The sequence below is a fragment of the Chinchilla lanigera genome, unplaced genomic scaffold (genome assembly GCF_000276665.1).
Source record: "Chinchilla lanigera isolate Chin_1 unplaced genomic scaffold, ChiLan1.0 scaffold00027, whole genome shotgun sequence".
NCBI classification, from domain to species: domain Eukaryota; kingdom Metazoa; phylum Chordata; class Mammalia; order Rodentia; family Chinchillidae; genus Chinchilla; species Chinchilla lanigera.
The window spans coordinates 1,698,663-1,717,228 of record NW_004955428.1 but is presented as its reverse complement, the minus strand read 5'-3'; the positions used below and the strand labels follow the sequence as shown (position 1 = coordinate 1,717,228).

The following is an 18,566-nucleotide window of genomic DNA, read 5'->3' as shown; positions in this document are numbered from 1 at the left end:
ATGTGGGGTGCGGGAGCCGCGCCGAGGCGGAGGCAGGAGGCAGGGCGGCTCGCGGCGCGCGAGGTCCCTGCAGAGCCGAGGGGAGGGAGGAGCAGGGCTCCTGGCCGCAATCAAATGCGGGGTCAGTGGGAGCAGACGGAGCCGGGCGAGACTCGGGCTCCCAGACCCCCCTCCCCGGGCGAGCCCGAGCAGAGTCCAGGACTAAAGTGCATCGCAGCCCTCCCCGGCGGCGGCCACGCACGCCAACTGGAGACACACACCCGCCGGCCGGCCGGGTCCCCTTCCCCTCCTCCACCGCGCCGTCCCCCTCCGCCCGCCCTCCGGCTTTTCTTTGCGAGACTCTTAACTTTTCCCCCACTCCCTCCCGGCTGCCCGCGCCCCCCCAAGTCTCTCTCTCCGCTGTGAGTGTTCCGAGATGCTGCTAAAGCTAAAAGTGAAGGAGAAAGAAGCAACTAAAAATATCCCCCGGGGCCGCCCGGCTCCTTGAATGCAGGGAAGAGGGGGCAGGGGAGAAGGCGTGGGGCGGGGTGACGGGAGGAGGGGACGCGGGAGGCGCCGGAGGGAGGGAGGGAGGGGTCGGGGGAGACGCAGGGTCAATTTCTCCCGCTCCCCCCTCCGCCGGCGGGTTTGGCGCTGCTGGGAGCCCGATCCTGCAAAACCCGGGCTGGGGGCGGGAGCGGAGCCGGAGCGCCCGCCCGGCCGGGTGTCAGGCCGACGTGGTCGGTCACCTGAAGTTCACGGAGGGTGGGGGAAGGGTTAAGGTTATGGTGTCTCCGGGTGTGTGTGTGTGTGTGTGTGTGTGTGTTTCCGCTGCAGACAGGCAAGCGATCGATCTCCCCCTCGCGAAATATCCGCGGCGGTGCCTGCCCGGGGGAACCGGGAGAGGGGGCGCGGGCCGCCCCTGCCACTCGGGTCACCCGGGCCGCGGCCGGAGTGGCGAGCAAGGGCACTTGCGAGGCAGTCCGCTCCGCAAACATTCCTCTTTCTTTCCCTTTCCCCGTACGCAGGGAGGCGACGCACAGGGCTCGGGTTGTGCTTTTTTTCCCCTTCCTTTAAAAAAAAAAATAAAAAATGAAAATGCCCCTGTGCAGTCCTTTCTTCGCCTGCCCGCTAGAGGTTCTGAGGATCGTATCACATATGTAATATATATGCACATAAAATCACTCGCAGGCGGCGGCGTGTGTAGGGAAATTCTGTGCGAGGCGGAGGAGGAAGAGGAGGAGGAGGCGGGGAGGGCGAGCGGAGGCTCCGCTGCGATTCACAGAAAACTCGCAGCACTTGGTGGGAGAGCGCGCGTGCACGGGGCCGCCGTCCCGGGGTGCCTGGCTCCCCCGGGGGCGTGCGGGCCGGGGCGGGGTGGCGGGGGAGGCTTGCCCTGCTCCGACAAAATGGGTTTCAGTGTTCTCTGCGAACTTGCCCTTAGATGGCAACTTTGGGAGCTGATGAGCTTGTGTGCGGAAACCAGGGCGGTGAGGTTCTGTGGTCATTTTCCTTTCTTCTCTTCTCCCCATGCTTTAAAAAAAAAAAAAAAGAAGGAAAGAAAAGAAAAGAGGAAAATGTTGGCGGGGTGAGCGGGAGGGTGGGAGTGGAGAAGGGATTTATCCGCTCGGGCAGTGACGGAGACGGATCGCTGTCCCTCCCCTCGTGCGCGGCGCAGTCGGGCAGCTGCAGCCTGCCCTGGCGGTGACCTTGACCCTGACCTCCGCGGCTACCCTCTCGTCTGAGAGGAAATTCAGGCTCCATTTTAGCTCGGATGCCTGGTGGGCCTCTCCCGCGCGCCGGTGCCTGCGACCAAGTTGTATTTTGAGAGTAGCTTCTCCCGTCCAGTCCTCTTAATTAAATACTGCTATCTACTCACTTAAAAAAAGTCGCCTCCCTCTGGCACTCACAGAGAGCCAGTGTTACCCAAGTAAGAAGCAGTTTACCTCCGGAAACACCGTAAATGCACACCCCCCTTTTTTCTTCTTTAAAGGAAGCCTTACTTGGCAAAGATTTCCCACTTACCTATGTATTAAATGGGTTTTTGTAGATGTGTTCCTCCTGTTGTAAGGGGGAGGGGCGGTTTACTCATGTTTTATAAGCAATTTGCGTTTGGACCAAGCAGTTTCTGGGCAAATGGTGTATTTTGTAATTCAGTCTCAGCAGCCCAGGATTTGCTAAGTGAGTCTTGGAGAAGCTTGCAAGTGGTGTCTGCAGGTAATAAATACTGACTTGTGTAAAAATTAGTGTTAATTTCCACCTACTATAGACGACAGTGGCAGTCTTAAATCCCAGTTATGATAAATGCTTTTTTGTTTGTTTATGTGCATGGGAAGTTTAGTTTTTTCTTTCTCTGGAGAACAGGGTTCTGTCACAGTTAAAATATAATTAGTGATTCAAGGTACCTGATAGATGCTGTCCCAGGGTTTTAAGAAGTCATATAGGGGCTGATTTAACAGTTGGCCCTATAAGAAGAGTGAGGTATGTAATGCTGGGGGCAGGAAAAGGGGTTGATAAAAGAGAGTGAGCTGGAGTGAGTTGCTGTTAAAGCCCAAGAGGTGTCCTGAATAAATACAGCAGTGGTAAAAGCTACTGTTGATATGTTGTTTTAAAAATCCGTGGAACCTGTACATACCTCTAAGGAGTGCAAATTACAATTTAAAAAAAAAGAAGAAATTTGCCAGAGCTAAATCCATAAAAAAATCGCAGTGTTTCCCTCTTCCTGTTAGATTCCTCCTTGCCTCTGCTACCCCCTGCTACAATATGACTAAAAGATTTTAAAGCATAAACCATGGGTACTTATGGACCCTTTCTCTGTGTTGCATTTATTTCTTTTATTAAATATAACACTAGCCAGGGTACAATCTGGATCTACAAAGTCTGCAGTCCTCCCACTCCACAGCACAGACTCTGGGGAACCTGGAAGTCCCACCCTGGAGTGGATTAGTCCTGGAAATCCAGACTAGCACTTGGTATTATCTGATACCAAGTCTGGGGTGAGCCTCAGCCCCTGGCACGGAGTCCCAGCAATTCCCCAGGCTGGGCTCCGGCCTGCTAAGGTTTCCTAGCTCCTTCTGTTCAGCTAGACACCCATGGGACTGTTGAGAACCGAATTAGCTTTGGAGATGGGCAAGCCTTTAACCTGACACTACTAACCTAAGCCTTGGGTTTCTGATTTAAAATTCTACACAGTCATTTCCTCTCAGCCTCTGAAGTGTGTGTGTGTGTGTGTGTGTTTTGTTACATGGGCCTCACACATATGCAAGGCGAAATAAATGGCCTGTCCTGTAGAGTTGGATGGTGAACCTATTGTTTACAGATCATAAAGAAGTTCTGTATTGACTTTTGGAGGTACCCTTCAGCAAAAGTATTAAACCTACATTATTTTTGAGGGGTGGTCTTAAAAAAACTATTATTCAGAATAAAGCCTCTGTTTCTCAGCTTAGAGCAGTAATGCTCATTTGGGGGTTTAAGTATGACTGTGGGACTGTTGATGGCTCTTTTACAAAAGTTTTTTTTCCATCAATAAGGTTATGTTCAAGAAAATATTTCAGAGGTTCTTTGGGCTATACCGTGTGCCTGAGGCATCTTTAGCAGAATCCTGAATTACCGAAGACTATTTGTCAGGCTAAGGAAGAGGAAAAGTGAGAAACTAATTCTGTGATTGTTAGCTAGGCATGGGTCTAGACACTTTGTGAACGTTATTACATTTGGGATCACAAATGAAAAAAGTAAGGAAGAATTTTGTTGAACATTTATTCCATCTGTAAATTCTTTTACGGTTGGTGATCAGCACTTTTAAGATTTCCTCAGTAGCATGAGCTTAACCATAAACTTGTTTGGGTTTAGATCCTGTTGAATTTGTCACTGAAAATTTGGCTGATACTTATTTGTAAGGAGGAGCGCAAAGAGAATTAGTAAAACAGTTGTTTTATTATTCCACTGTTGACTCAGTTGTGGGTCAAGACCAGAACAGGTTATTGTGTTCTTTATTAATAGAACTTTGAAGAAATTCTGTCTTTCTTTGTAGTAAAATTGGGAACCAAAAGGACGGAAAAACATACAGGATCCTTCATTTAAAATTTTTTCCCAAGTCTTTTTATGTCTAACGAAAGAGAAGAGGTAAAAGACTTAACTCTTTCTTCTTATTTATTCCTATTAATTTTTACAGTGACCAGGCAATACTTCCTGTGTAACCATGGCAGGAACCGCATGGGGGAAATTTTCAGTCTGAAGCAGCAAAATATTTCATTGCTCTTGTCAGCCAGGGCTAACGATTCCAAGGTACCAAGGTACCATGTAGCAGTCTAGGCTGGGTAATACTGCCTGTCTGTTCTCAGAAAAGAACATCCTTGTATTTCTAATACAGAAAGGAGAGAATTGCTGAGTTTTCTGATTAAAATAAGGAAGATAGCTCAAAAATCACAGTCCTTCTAATGCTTCAAAATAGTTTCTAATAAAAAATTGATTTTTAATTTGTCTCTGTGCTGCCATCCCACTCTGGAGATGACACAGCTGGTGTGAGTTGACAAGTCTCTCTGCACAAAGTGTTAATAAATCACGCTGGAGAGGTATAAATTGGACAGCTTTCGGCTAGTGTTGAAGCTTGCTGTGCATTTGGCATTTTAGAGTCTTTGAATGGCCTCTATTAGGAGAGTTCCCAGGGAGGTGTAGAAATCCCTGTTTTGGGAGGCTGGGAATGCGTGTTGGTGGAATAACCAGGTGGACTTCTCCTGAGGTCAAAGGCTAGTTTAAAATATAAGGAGTCGTACTAATACCGACATGTTCTTACGGGGAAAGCCAATTGGAGCTGTATGGGGTGGATGGATAAACTACTTAGCAATCCCAATAGTTTGGATTCAGCACATGTCTGGATGAGTTAGTTTCACAAAAGAGAAAAACTCATTCAGGTCACTACCTGTGGTCACTTATATGTAAATTGATATGTAAATGTCTTCAGACTCAAAGATACCACCTGATGAGCAGGTGCCTTAATCCATTTAGGCTGCTGTAACAAAATACTTTAGGTTAAGTAATTTATAAACAATAGAAATGTATTGCTCACACTTCTGTAGGCTGGGAAGTCCCAGATCAAAGTGACTATAGATTCAGTGTCCAGTGAGGGCTTCATCTCTACTTCAACTTGGCACCTTCTCACCGGGCACCTTCTTAATGGAGAAAGCAGCTAGAAAACTTCTAGGGCCACTTTTATAAAGGCATTAATCTTATTCCTCAAGGTTCTGTTTAGTGACCTGATCACCTCTCAAACGTTGCACCTATTAATACTGTCACTTTGGGGGTTGTGCTTTGATGTGAACTTTGAGGGGAGACAAACATTCAGATCATAGTGAAAGAAAAGTATGAAGGAAATGTCAGAGGAGTCCACATCAGATCTGAACTGTTCAGAGCCCCTTTGGTGCGTGTGATTGGTCACTAATGTTGTGTAAAATGTACAGGGTGGTCATCATATTCCTGTGATTAGGTTAATACATCTGTTAGCCCTCAGTTCAAATTGCTGTGTCCTGCGCTGTTCTTGTTTTTAAGTATCTATTGGAGTTTTAGAATAGGAGAGGGAAAAACAAACAGAACAGGCTGGCACTGATCTCGGCATTCTGAGTGATATATTAGTAATTTTCTGTAATTTAATCAGACTGGTCACAGCACAAGATAATGAAAGTATGACCTACAAAATAGGACTTTTGGGTGTGTTAAAGGATTTTTACCATAAGGTTTTACAAAATTGTGGACTTTGTGGTGAAGGAATAGATTTTAGGTTTTCTGTTACTGGAAAGAAATCCAGACCAGGCCTAGTTATGGTAAGATGAATGACTTTTTGTTCTGCTGATTTCATTACTATTTTGGCTTAGTTAATGGACTCTTAGAATCCCACTTTAGGGGTACAGGCTGTGAATGATATGCTGGCTTCTTTGTGATGTACTCTTTTTTGTCTTCTACTTTGCTAAGGGTAGCTCTGTAATCTATACAGTACCACGTAGAGCTAAGTGTACAAAACACTGTGGTTCACGGTCACCAACATATGGCTTATCATATAACAAAATAATGTGTAAAGCAAAGACCATCAGTGTAGCTACGATGGGCTGAGGTTTCTAAGATGCCCTCTCCCTTCTGTTTGTGAGCAAGTGTTGTATTTCTATCCTCTGCCTGTAAGTTATATTTTTTATGATATTGGAGAATAGTGTGTGACTAGGTGCTGAAGCAGGGACCTGTCAAATGACTTTTATCATTCCCCAGGGACCCACCATGGACAGAATTGCTACAGTTACAGGGAAATTTCATAAATTAAAATCAGACTTTGGCTTGATACTAACCTTAGACCGCATGAGTACATATTGCTGTTTATTTTATAAGTCAGCTTCAGCGAGTGTACACACATACACACACACACACACACATACACACAGAGGCTGCACTATAGTTAATTTTATAAAATGCCTATTGATATTTGCCCTTGAGTGGGGGTCCGAATGGGCTCTGTAGCATCTCTGCTTTTCATACACTGACCAAGAGTTATATTAAATGCAGTAAATGTACCTAAAAGGGATATTTTTCCCCATTGTCCTTTCTCTTATCTAAAGACAGCCTCTACCACTGAAATTGTCTCTAGGATTGTTAAATGGCCAGGTCCTCCTTGCTTTTGTTTTTAAGAAAATCCAGCACTGCAGACGTAGCTAAGTGTTAGAGCATTTGCCTAGGATTCATGAGGACCAGGGTTCGATTTTCGGCATAGCTATCCCCTCATCAATCCAAACTCAGTCGAGTTTTATCTGCCAGCAAGACATAAATATATAGACCGTCATGGAGCCTGGAAAAGCAAACCCTAAAATAACCTCTCTCTTTGATAATTTCTTCATGGGTCAGAAGGGTGGTTAGATGCCATTAGAACCGTGGTGTAAAGGAAGAAAGGGAAGGGGTGAGAGAGATGTGCATCTCAGGTTGAATTGTTTTGAGTGTTCTGAAGAAGTTGGCCTTCAAAGAGGGCTGAAGAAGGCCAGGCGAAATGATCTTTTACATGATTGATCAGCAGCACTTTACTTAGCTGAGCTTTTGAAACAAGCTACTGTACTTTTGGCGGGTGATAGATTTTTCTCACGTTGTATAGTGCTAATACTGTGGGCTGTCTGATGGTGTGTTTTAGAAAGCTTTTGTTATTTTGTAATGGAAAGAAGAAAATATGTGTGACTTCAGTCTCTTTTCACTTTGCTGTATATGGTGCAAGTATAATAAAAACAGAGAACTCATGTGCTTTTGATGTTCACAGGGTGATGGTAAGGTGCACAAACTCGGGTGGTAGGCAGTTCAGATCCTAGTTCTGTCACTGGCTAGCTGTGTGACCTTGGACAGACTACTTAACTTCTCTGTCCCCCAGTTTCCTCATTTTAAATAGTGATAATAGCTCCTGTGTTATAGAGTTATTATAAAGATTAATTAAATACATAATAAATGAAAATATTATGTGCATTAACAAAAATCATGCATAATAAGTGCCTGCTACTTAGAGCTCAGTAAATGTACTTATTAACAAGCAGATGAAATATATTTGTTTGCTTAGGTTATGATTAGATTATAGGCATTTCTGACTTAGAACTTTATGGTAGGTTTGTATGTTGTTAATTTTTGTTTCCCATAGATCTCATTAGTATGATGAGTGATAGTGTGATTTGGTAGAATTCTTTTATAAAACAATTATGGTAGGGCTTGACTATTACTTGTTTCATAAACCAGCAATATTATGTTAGGCCTTTGCTATAAGGATGAGTTTCTTTGTGTGTATGACTTGATTTACATTTCATCTAAGTTGTGTAATAATCACATGAATTAAGGCTGGATGTTACTATAAAGTTAGGTAGTAAACCCTCTTACAGTGACATATAGTGAGATTGAGATGCGAGAGTAAGAGTTTAATAGAGGTTTATTTATTCTTTTATTCAACAGGCAATCCACTGATTAAAATAACTGGGGGCGGGGAATTGATATACTGAACTTTCCATATGTTATATAGGCCATAGTTCAGATTTTGTACAGAAAGTTGGAAAAGTGAGGTCTGTTGTTTTTAATCATAGGGAACCAGTCCAAGAGACCATATTCAGTGAATCTCAAATGAAGGCTTGAGGTGAGAGAGAGCGAGAGAGGGAGAGAGAGATCATATCAGAGGTCGCAAGCTAGTGCCGTACTGATGTCTTTTGCCCCGCATAGATGAGTGTGTTAAAAAAACTTGAGACAATGTTTTGAGAATTGGAGATTTCAAATAATAATCCAAATTTTCAGCTTCTTTTGAAAACTTGGAAGAGCCAGCGGCACTAGGCCCACCTCCCCACATGGCAGCAATCTGCTCTAGTTGGTGGCGGCTGCCTCCCTTCCCCAGGCATGTGCTCCTCAGTCTGTCACAGTTCCTACTGCTCGGCCACCATGTCCCCATATGCATATACACCTGCCCACCTTCCCTCGGTCTTTCCTCCTAGTCCCTGCCAGCATTTCGGTGAGAAACTCCTCTACATTGTCCCGTATTCTTTGATTTTTCAATACCTCAGAATGGAAGGAATTGTGTACTACACTGTAGGGAGGTGTGAAGAACTTGTCTGTATAAGGTAGGGATTAGTATACTGACTATGCTACGTTGTACCTGTGGCATTAGCAAGTAACTGTTGTTCTCTGCCTGTTTTCCTCCTACGTAAAGTGGAATGGGGGGACATTGTAGGTTCTGTGGGAATTGAATTTATACACGTAGATATTTAGTATGTGCAAAATAAATACCAGTCATATTGCTGTATATGAGGTGTAGATTCATTTAAACTGGGGATCATCCTAGCATTGCTTTTGCTGGACTGTGCGGTTATTCAAGGACGATCTTGCTGCTCTGATCACCAGTTAAGTTTCTGATCACCATTAAGCAACCAACTGATTCTTAACCCTGGCCACATGTTAGAATCACTTGCGAGATTTAAAAAAAAAAAATAAAAACAACCCCAATTGAGACTTCAGTTCAATTGGCTCAGGCTGGAGCCTCTAACTGGACATTTTTATAAAGCTCCTTGGGTGATTTAAATGGATAACCAGGGTGCAGAACCCCTGAACTAACCAGAACTCCCACTCTTGGGTGATGTCATTTCAGTCAAGGATAAAGATGTGGTGCTGAGCCTGGGCAGCTTATTGATGATTCCTGGTAGTTCTTAAAACTCTAAAATTAGCTCAAGGACTTCAGTAATTTGCTCCAACTCCTCTAGGCTCTAATGCAGAGGCCTAGACTCCGGTCTTCTCCCCACATTCATGCCTTCCACCAGCGGAGACGAGTTTTCTCTCTCAAACTCTCCTAGCACCGAGGTTTCTCTTGGCTTTGTGACCTTTAGCAAATCACTTAACCTCTCTGTGGTTTAAGTAGCTCTATCTTGTAAACTGGGTAATAGTACGTGTCTCTCATTATACTCTGCTTTATGGCTCCTGAAGCGCTTTCACTGCTTGTGAGGCAGACAGGGGAGGGCTGATTCTCCTTCTTAACCGTGAGAAGTAGAAGTTGAGCAGCAGAGAAGAAGAAATAGCTCAAAATAATCAGCGTCTGCACTGCCAAGGGTGGGACCATCTGGTGGCTTCCTGATTTCCAGTTCTGCTCTGAGGTGTGCAACATCTTCACCTGAGCTCTTGACCAGGAGTCAACACTGTGGTTCCCCCCCAAGCCCTGCTGAGGGACCCTGTCCTGCTGGAGGACCTGTTAGGTGTCAGTGGAACATGTTGGCTCTGCGATTCATAAAAACTTGTGCCACCAATATTGTCTCTTTCTTCCAAGATTCAAGATGCGCATTTTCGACCTTAGACTAAGCAGAGGGTGATAGAGCAGACTCATATGCAGTGACACGTTCTGGAGGCTGAAATGTGTGCTTCCAATGGCCAGTGCTGTTCTCTGGAATGGCCTAGAATTAGGCATCTAATCGGCGCTTGTTTGGCTCTACTTATTAACCCAGCCGGGCTTTTCGGAGCATGAAACACAGCTGTATTTGGGAGGAAACAGTGTGGGAGAGACCCTGCGCTCCAGGAAACGTTCCTGAAATGTGCCCTGTGATTTCTCCCTTTAAGGGGAAAGCAAACCTCAAATAAGAAGTTGCTGAGTTTTAATCTGACCTTAAGGAAGAGAGAAATCAAATTGTAGTGAGCTGCTTTCTGACATTTATGGAAAGAGAGAAATTTTACAGTCTCAAAGTAGGGTTGAGGCCGGCTAGACTACTAGATTGTACTTAGAGGGAAGCCCCCCATGCACCATTTGCTCTTCAAGTCCTTGTGAGAAAACATACAAAGGAAGAGGAAAAGGTACAATTGGTTTAAATAGGAGTTAAATGTTCTCCGTAAGGCTGGGGCTGTAAAAATCTTTAATAAGATGAGGAACTATTGAATTTAAAAAATGATACAGATCTTGTGTGTACAAAGGAGCTGGCCCACCCACTTGTCGGGGTGATTTCCTAAGGGGCTTGCAGTATTTTGGGATAAGATAAGGAGAAATAAGGTTAACTTATTTTTAATAATCTTTACTGCTTTTAGTGACAAAAGTAGCACATGCTTAGTATAAATAAAGCTCTGTATAAATGTTTAAAATGTGAAAGTCCTCTTACCCCAACTTCCACCTCCAGAGATAACCACTATAATTGACAAGTAATATTTAAAATTCAGCCTTTATTTGAAATATGAATGCATCGCAGTAGGGTTGGCTAATATAAAGTACTGAATTCAGAACAAGGGTGGCAATGTTCTTACAAGCAGATGAGATCACATCTCTAATATTGAATCCCAGACTGGAAGCTCCATTTCAAAGGGGGAAATTGATGAACTACACACCAGAAGGAAGGCAACTAAAATGTTGTAGGCTCTGGAGATCATCTGAGAGGAATTAATTGTGGAGGCAATTGGGAGTGCTTAATTTGAAGAGAAGAATGGGGGTGGATAAAAATTGTGCATGGTGTCTACATTCAAATACATGAAATTCTGTCAAGTGAAACAGGGAGTAACTTCCTGGGAATTGTCATTCATCATAAATTGTCAGCTTCGTATGAAAACTGAAACTTTATTCCTGCGTTCATTCATTCATTCCACCAGCAGAGACTGAGTGTGTGTGTCAGGGACTCTGGACTTGTAGAGCTAAGCAGAGCATGGTTCCTGCTCTCAAGAGACAAGTGAGCAGAGAAAGAGATGAAAACAAATTCAGCTGGAAAAAATATTTTTCATAGATGTATGAAATGCTAAGCAAAAACAGTGACAAAGACTAATAGGGTAGAAGTTACAAGGAAGATAAATTTGATTTGATAAGGACCTGTTGAACCACAACAAGAACCAAAAAAATGTTCAGAAATGAAAGACAATAAATGCAAGATCTTGTATTTATCAACGATCTGGCTCAGCCACCTCTTGGGTGATTTTCTAAAGATTTCTGGTAATTCAGGGTAGGATGGTGAGGAAAGTGTTGAGTTCTAAAATCGTTTAACATTATGAAAAATAATTTCATAAAGCAAATGTTGCTTTGCTTAGTTTCTGTTGTGAAACTGAAGCTTCTTGGGGGGAAAACCTTTTTCAGAGCACTAACCTGAACTGAGCGCCTTTTGAGAACTATGTTGTGTGGTGCATGATATAGCAGTGGTGCATGATATAGCAGTGAGGACTTGATCAACTCAGAGCTGTAGTTCCCGTGTGCTGTTCATTCATGAAGTTTTGCGCACGGACCTGCTCATAGAAGTTCTGTGGAATGCAGTTTCCACCAACGGTTCCTCAGATATTGATACAAAACAATCACAGAAAGATAAGCACAAATCCATAGGCTAAGAAGTACGGGGCACTATAGTGTGAATTCAATGTGTAAATGTTTGTGGAAACATAGAATAAAACTTGTGGGCAAAGGATTCATGAAGGAATGACAACCCAAGCATCCTTAAGGAAGCAATGGACGTGATGTTGAGAAGAGTGACACCATTCCAAGAATGAGAAACGACCTGAGCCCATGAGGCTGAAATAAACCAGAGGTAGGCAGACCCATTAAATGAAGAGAGCTTTGCTGAACCAGAGGGACCATCCTGGAAATGTAAGGAAGGCATGAGGAATAGGACAAGGGCTGGCCCGTGTGAGAAAAGCCTGTCATTGCTAACTGTAGAGTTTTAGATATAACTCAGAAAATTAACTGTAAAGTGTGGTTGTTTCGTTCACTGTGATAAAAATGGGGAGGAGGGAAGATGATGACCTAAAGGAAGAGGTGGCCTTTTCAAGTGGAGGGACTTCAGTTGCAAAGCCTACAAAAGTAGGGTGGACGGCAGTGGGTGGGCTGTTGCAGGGGCCAGTCTGGTGCTGGTCTTCTTGGCGTCTGTGCTGTGGGGATCTTCCCACCTGCAGGCCTTGCCCTCTTCACTTGCCCCTTCCTCCATAATTAATTGGCAGGGAAAGTGCAAGGCAGCATCTCCCTTCAAAGGCCACAAAATATGTGTTCTTCACAAGAACTAAAAGATCTGAGTTATGCATATACGGTAAGACATAGCGATAAAACAAGCGTCTGTAAACCCAACACATAGCCTACCAAGTTTCATTACTATTACTCCTGACCATAGTGTGTTCTGCTTGACCCTGAACAGTTCCTGTTGTCCTCAATTTTCTCCATGGCTTTACTGCATTATTTAGTTTTACTTGTCTTTGAAATTTATAAAAGCAGGAGCATACAGCAGGCCTTTTGCACCTTGGTTTATATTCAACAATTGCCTAAGATTGATCCATCTTGGCGCATGTAGCTTTGCGCATTCATTTCACTGCTCTCTATCTGGTACTACCCTGTAGACTTGGCACAGGGAAATTTGCTTTGTTTCCACATTTTGCTGTTATGAACAGTGCTGTTGTAAGCATGCAGGTTCCTATCTGCAATTAGTGTTAATTTCTCTAAGAAAGTGGTCCTCACACATTTTGGTCTCAGGGCTCCTCTTTCAAGAACCCTGGACATTACTGAGGACTCTAGAGATCTTTGTATATTCATCATTATAGCAGAGAATAAAACTTAGAAACTAAATATTTTCATCATTAAAATAATGCTTCTAATCCATTACGTGTTAACTAGACCTACCATATTTTTAATGAAAAATATATATTTTTTCCAAAAACATTTAATGAGAAGAGTGACGTTGGTTTTGTACTTTTGTAAGTCTCCAATGGCTGGCTTAATAGAAGACAACTAGGTTCTCTTCTCTGCTACTATGCTTAGTCTACTGCAACAGGTTTGGGATAGAGTAAACAAAGAAAATTTGGCTTCAGTCAGAGATGAAATAGTCTTTTCAGATAATTGTGAATATTCCTCGAATTACATCAAGACTCATAAAGAATAGCTTCTTAAAGATTAGTTGCAGTGCTGAATCAAAACAGTTCAATGAACTTTTCGTATTCTGTTACATCAAAATCTACTGGGCTGTCCTGTGCTTCGAATGAATCATCGTGCAAATGACATTAGCACTGGACATTTGCAAAATACTGGTTCCCTGAGTTATGCAGATGTACCAAGTGTCGACGTATCTCGTTATACAATATAAAAATATTAATATCTACAGGAATCTTACCTGAAAAGCCTTTACAGTATTGAGAAGCTGTCAAGTTCTTAGAGTAGAATACAGGTCTTCCAGAATTTTAATGGTTGCTTGAAAGTGTGAATCTTATCACTGGCTAAAAATACTGTCTGTTTTTCCTTGAAGTATCAGCTTTATTTCATTCATTTTCAAGGAATAATGTGCCAAAGACTTACATTTGACTGACCCTAATTTGTCAGTTACTCTTTGAATTAAGAGTGATGTTCCATGAAAGGGACTCCTTCAGCTCCTAACCAAGCAAGTTGCTCGTACCCTTTTCCTTGCTGTAGCAGAAGTACTTATGCGTGTATTTCATTATGTGTAAGAGCAAAAAGATGCTTACTCAAGGGTTAATCTTCAGGAAAATTAGTAAGTTTTAGTGTTTCATCAAAAATATTATTATTATTCTTTTGTGATGCTGGAGATTGAACCTAGGGCCTTTGCACTGAGCTGCATTTTCAGTGGTGATGATGAAGATTTTTTTAAAAACATTTGAGATGGTCTTGCTCAGTTCTCAACGTTGGAATCAAATTTGCGATCCTCCTGGTGCAGCCTCATAGAGCTCCAGGATTACAGGTGTCTGCCATCAAGCCTGGCAAAGATATTCTTTAGTGAAACTGCCTGGCTTTTTAAAAATTTTGCTTTGCTTTTGAGTTTTTGTGTTAATTTTTTTACTGTGTGTAGCAGTGAAGAATACAAGGATTACTGGTATGGTTTGGTGCTACCAGCTTGATCTGAACTAAAGTACCAAAAGTTTTACCTGCTGTTGTTTTTGTATCAGTACAACTGTCAATGGGATGAAAGGGCAAATGATATTGGACTGTTACTGTAAAAGTAATTTTGATCTAGAAGGTCTCTGAAAGGGCCTTAGAGAACTCTTGGAATCTGTGGATCATACTTTCAAAACCACTGCTCTAAGTTATCTTCATAGAAATAAATGAAAATGCCAAGTCTTGAGTCACGTACTTCCTCAGCTTTACCAGATAATCCCATCATGCAGCACTATGTGAATATTTCCATTGATGACCCTAAAAGGCAGTGAACCATCACCCCACAAGAATTCTCACAGCTTCTGTGAGATGTCTTCTAAACATCTTTGAGTTTTCTTGTTCTGTTTACACATTTGAATGCAATATACTTTTTACTCTGTATCAGTTAACTTAGAATAAAAATAATGCTTTAAATAATCTCATCAGTTAAATTACTTTTCTCCTATGTAAATACATATGTGACATTGTTGGTCCATGAAGATGTGCCAGGTTTATCCAATGACTTCCTGTTTCTCCACTGGAGGAGAACTCCGGTGGTTGCTATGGGTCCACCATGATTTACCTTGGAGATCCTCCAGTTGTATATAAGGATGGCTAAGGTTTTCACACCTGAGAAGTGAGACTGCATCTGGGCTTCTTGTGTTCTCTTTTTGAGTTGCTGTCCTCACATATGACTGACCATAATTTAACCCACTTACTCAGGAAACTGGGTGTGGTCTAGAAGCCATTCTGTCACCCACCATTGAATTGATCACCAAATCTTGACTCTTCTTTCAAAACATCTCTAGGATTCATTGTGCCCACCCCTTATCACTGTCATAGTTCATTCTCTTATTTTTCCAGTGGAGATTTGATCCAGTTCCAAACCAACACTTCTTTTGGGCTGCAATCTCATCTCTTCACCCCACTGAGCCTCTGTAATCCAGCCTTTACATGGCACCGTAATGCACTTTCTAAAACACTCATGTAATCCAGGCAATCCTCGTTTAAGATCTTTTAGGCATTTCCTAGAAAGATAAAGTTTAGACTTTTTAGACTTTGATGATGCTTCATCGTATGAGCTGTCTTTCCCCTGCCCTCCCGGATACCCCTTGTTTCATTCATATTGAATGATCTGTTCTGCAAACTGTACTTACATCCCTATACCTTGGCATATTCTTCTCCCAGTTTCTAGAATGTCTTCCATCTGGATGTCTGATTTGCATAACAATGCAAACTTCACTTCATTTTTAGCAGTCACATCTCTGTCATTCTCACCTATGGGGGTGAGCAAGCCCTCACCTGGCTCCCACAAATCTGTTCTCCTACCCTATGCATGTTATAATTGCTTATACTTGATGTCCTTGTTGACTCGGAGCTTTTTAAGGATATAGATTACTTTTCTTTTTCATTTTAGTGCATCCTTGCACTTAATAGTGCTTGGTGTATAGTAGGTGGTCAGTAAATAAATAAAGGAGGAGTTAAGAACCAATGACAGAATCTAAGAAATAGGAGGTATTCCACAAACATTGTTAATTGAATTAATACTATAGGGGAAAATGCCCTGGAGGCCATCTTCTGTTGTCTTCCTCTTTCAGACATGAGAAAGTGATTTCCCATTTGCATATCAGGACTGGGTAGTGATGAATAGTGCCCTGGACATTCACATGAACATGATACAAGGATGCCTGGAGAATGTCACATGCTTCAGCAGGAGACTTGGCCAGAAGAGCAGAGGCCATGGCTCTCACCACAGGGGCTGCCACAGTCTTAAGTGCAAAAGGGAACATTTGTGGTTGGAAGTCTGTGGCACATTCCAGGCTGTAGAGTCTCCCTCAGCTATTGGCTGTTGCTCTCTTTCTGTCCTCAAACTGTGCCAAAGCTGTAAGATTTTCCTGATGACTGGGCATATTCTGCATCTGGATTCCATGGTTATAACAACCAGAAGTTTCCTGTCTTCTCTGGTTGAGGTGACCATGATCTAGTGCTGGGGAGCAGTGTCCACAGCCCTGAGGTAAGTAAGCCCTGTTCTTTAAAACATCACATACTGTCCTCTGAGACTGTGGGGTGCCTGGGAGGAAAGGAAAGGAAATTACCAGGCATGAAGTACCAACTCTGTGCCAGGTGCTTTACTTACATAATTCTGATCTACCTTCGTGACTATTCCAGAAAATTGTAAGTATGAGTATTCCATTATGCAAATGAGAGGAGGGGCTTGTACAAGTCCAAGGGACCTAGTATGTAGCAAGGTGGGATTTAGTGGGGATATCCGGATCCAGGATTTAGGCCCTTTCTGTTTTGCTGTGCTTTTTTATGCTGTGTAATTTTTTTCTTATACAAAACCTTTTTTGTGGCTTTATTTTATCAATTTGGTAAATTTCTTTTTTTTTTTTTTTTTTTTTTTTTTTTTTTTTTTTTTTTGGTCTTTTTGAGACAGGGTCTTGCTATGCATTTCAGGCTGGCCTTGAGCTCACTTTGTAGCTCAGACTGGTCTCAAACCTGCAACGATCCTCCTGCCTCAGTCTCCCCAGTGCTGGCATTATAAGCGTGAGCCACTGTGCCCAGCTCAATTTGGTAAATTCTTGAAGTTACATATATTTTATTTACTTGAAAGGAGCAAAACCTGTGGTTGTCTAATTTAGTGTTGTCTGCACTTCACAGTTTACAACTACTTAGCCATCTCTGCAGGATTTCTGTGGATGGGAGAGGAAGCAGGTGTTTTTACCCTGCTTTAGGGCTGAGGGATCTGAGTGATGGGGGCAGTATTCCACATCTGTTCTGTCACTGTTATCCTATCACCCTGTCTATACCTTAGTATTCAGTGGGGACTCCAATTTTTGTTAAATAGATAGCAGAAGTTACACAGTTGGTAAATTCCAAATTCAGAGTGGAACCAAGTCTATGTGTCTCAGCCTGGTTTTCCACCTTGAAACCATCCTGCTTTTCTCAGCGCCCTAAGCAGAGAGGTGCAGGAATGAGCTCTAAACCAGTGTGGTACTGGGAACCCCTCTTATCTGGCTATCTGGTCAGTTTCCACAAATCTAAACAAGCGTAGGTGGTTCCTTCGAGCAAGCTCTTTCTTGGTTTTGCCTCTCTTCCTTTCAACAGTGTATAATATTTAAAATCATTTCCAGTCTAGCTGACATGCTCCAGCCAAATGATTGGAAAATGATCGATGACCCATTAATAGAGTCATGGAAGATTCACACGTGGAGATCATCTGACATTCTGCTTTTTAAAACTTAAGCAAAAAGGGCTGGGGATACCGCTCAGTAGCACAGTGCCTGCCTGGCAAGTGCAGGGTCCTGAGTTTGAATCTTGGTACCAAAAACAAAACAAAACAAAACTTAGGCAAAAAGATCAAAGAAGAGCCATGCTTGTACAGGTGTGTGACAGGGTCAAGGATGTAGTTAGATCTGTAGAACCACGGTCCAGCCTTAGAGGTCCGGGGGGTTGTTATTTTTAAGTATGGATTGTAAACCACTTACCTGTTCTAACCTCTTATTTTATATATGGGAAAAAGCACACAGAAGGGTTTAATGATTCACCAAGTGATTGGATTCAAAAGATGATGATGAATGTTGTTCTCATATATCAAAATTTTAGTACTGTTTTTAAGCACCATTTTGCTTTTATTACAAAGAAAAAGTACCTGTTCTTTAGAGCAGGGGCCAGCAAACTTTGATATGTTTTTATGCAGCCTGGGACCTAAGAATGATGTTTACATTTTTAAAGAGTTTTTAAAAATAAAGCAGTGGAAACAACAAACAAAAACAGAGTATGGAGAGACAGTCTGTGGCCCACAAGACCTGAAGTCAGATTTGCAACTGCTGATATTAATGTAGAAATACAAAAAAGAAAGAAAGAAATTTCCTCTAAGTAATTTCGAACCCTATAGGCTTAAAACAAAGCCGAGTTGAGCATTTTTTATTTCAAAACAGCCTTTCAAACTCGGATTCCACAAATGAACTTCTATAAATTCCTCAATACAGTTTCACTCTCCTTTTCAAATGCCAGTTATTTGTGGAGGATAAGCTAGTTAACTAAATTTTTATAATACGTGGGAGATACAGCTGGAGCACTGCAGACAGTTCTAAGATCTTTTAAGATTAAAAATAAGTGATGTGCTTATTCACATACAAAATCAGGGTGTTTCTTGGACTCCTAGAACAGAAGGAACTGGTGTACACATGATGTATGTGGTTGTTTGGGGCTGCTATGTGCATGCCAGAGGAATTTGTTGTCATTGCTG

The 18,566-nt window shown here is 42.5% G+C and overlaps 1 protein-coding gene across 8 annotated transcripts in view; it reads left to right on the top strand.

Moving 5' to 3' along the window:
* Positions 1 to 18,566, top strand: part of Znf827 (zinc finger protein 827) — a 172,885-nt gene that overhangs the window by 1,458 nt on the left and 152,861 nt on the right. The gene's annotated exons all lie outside the window — the stretch shown is intronic.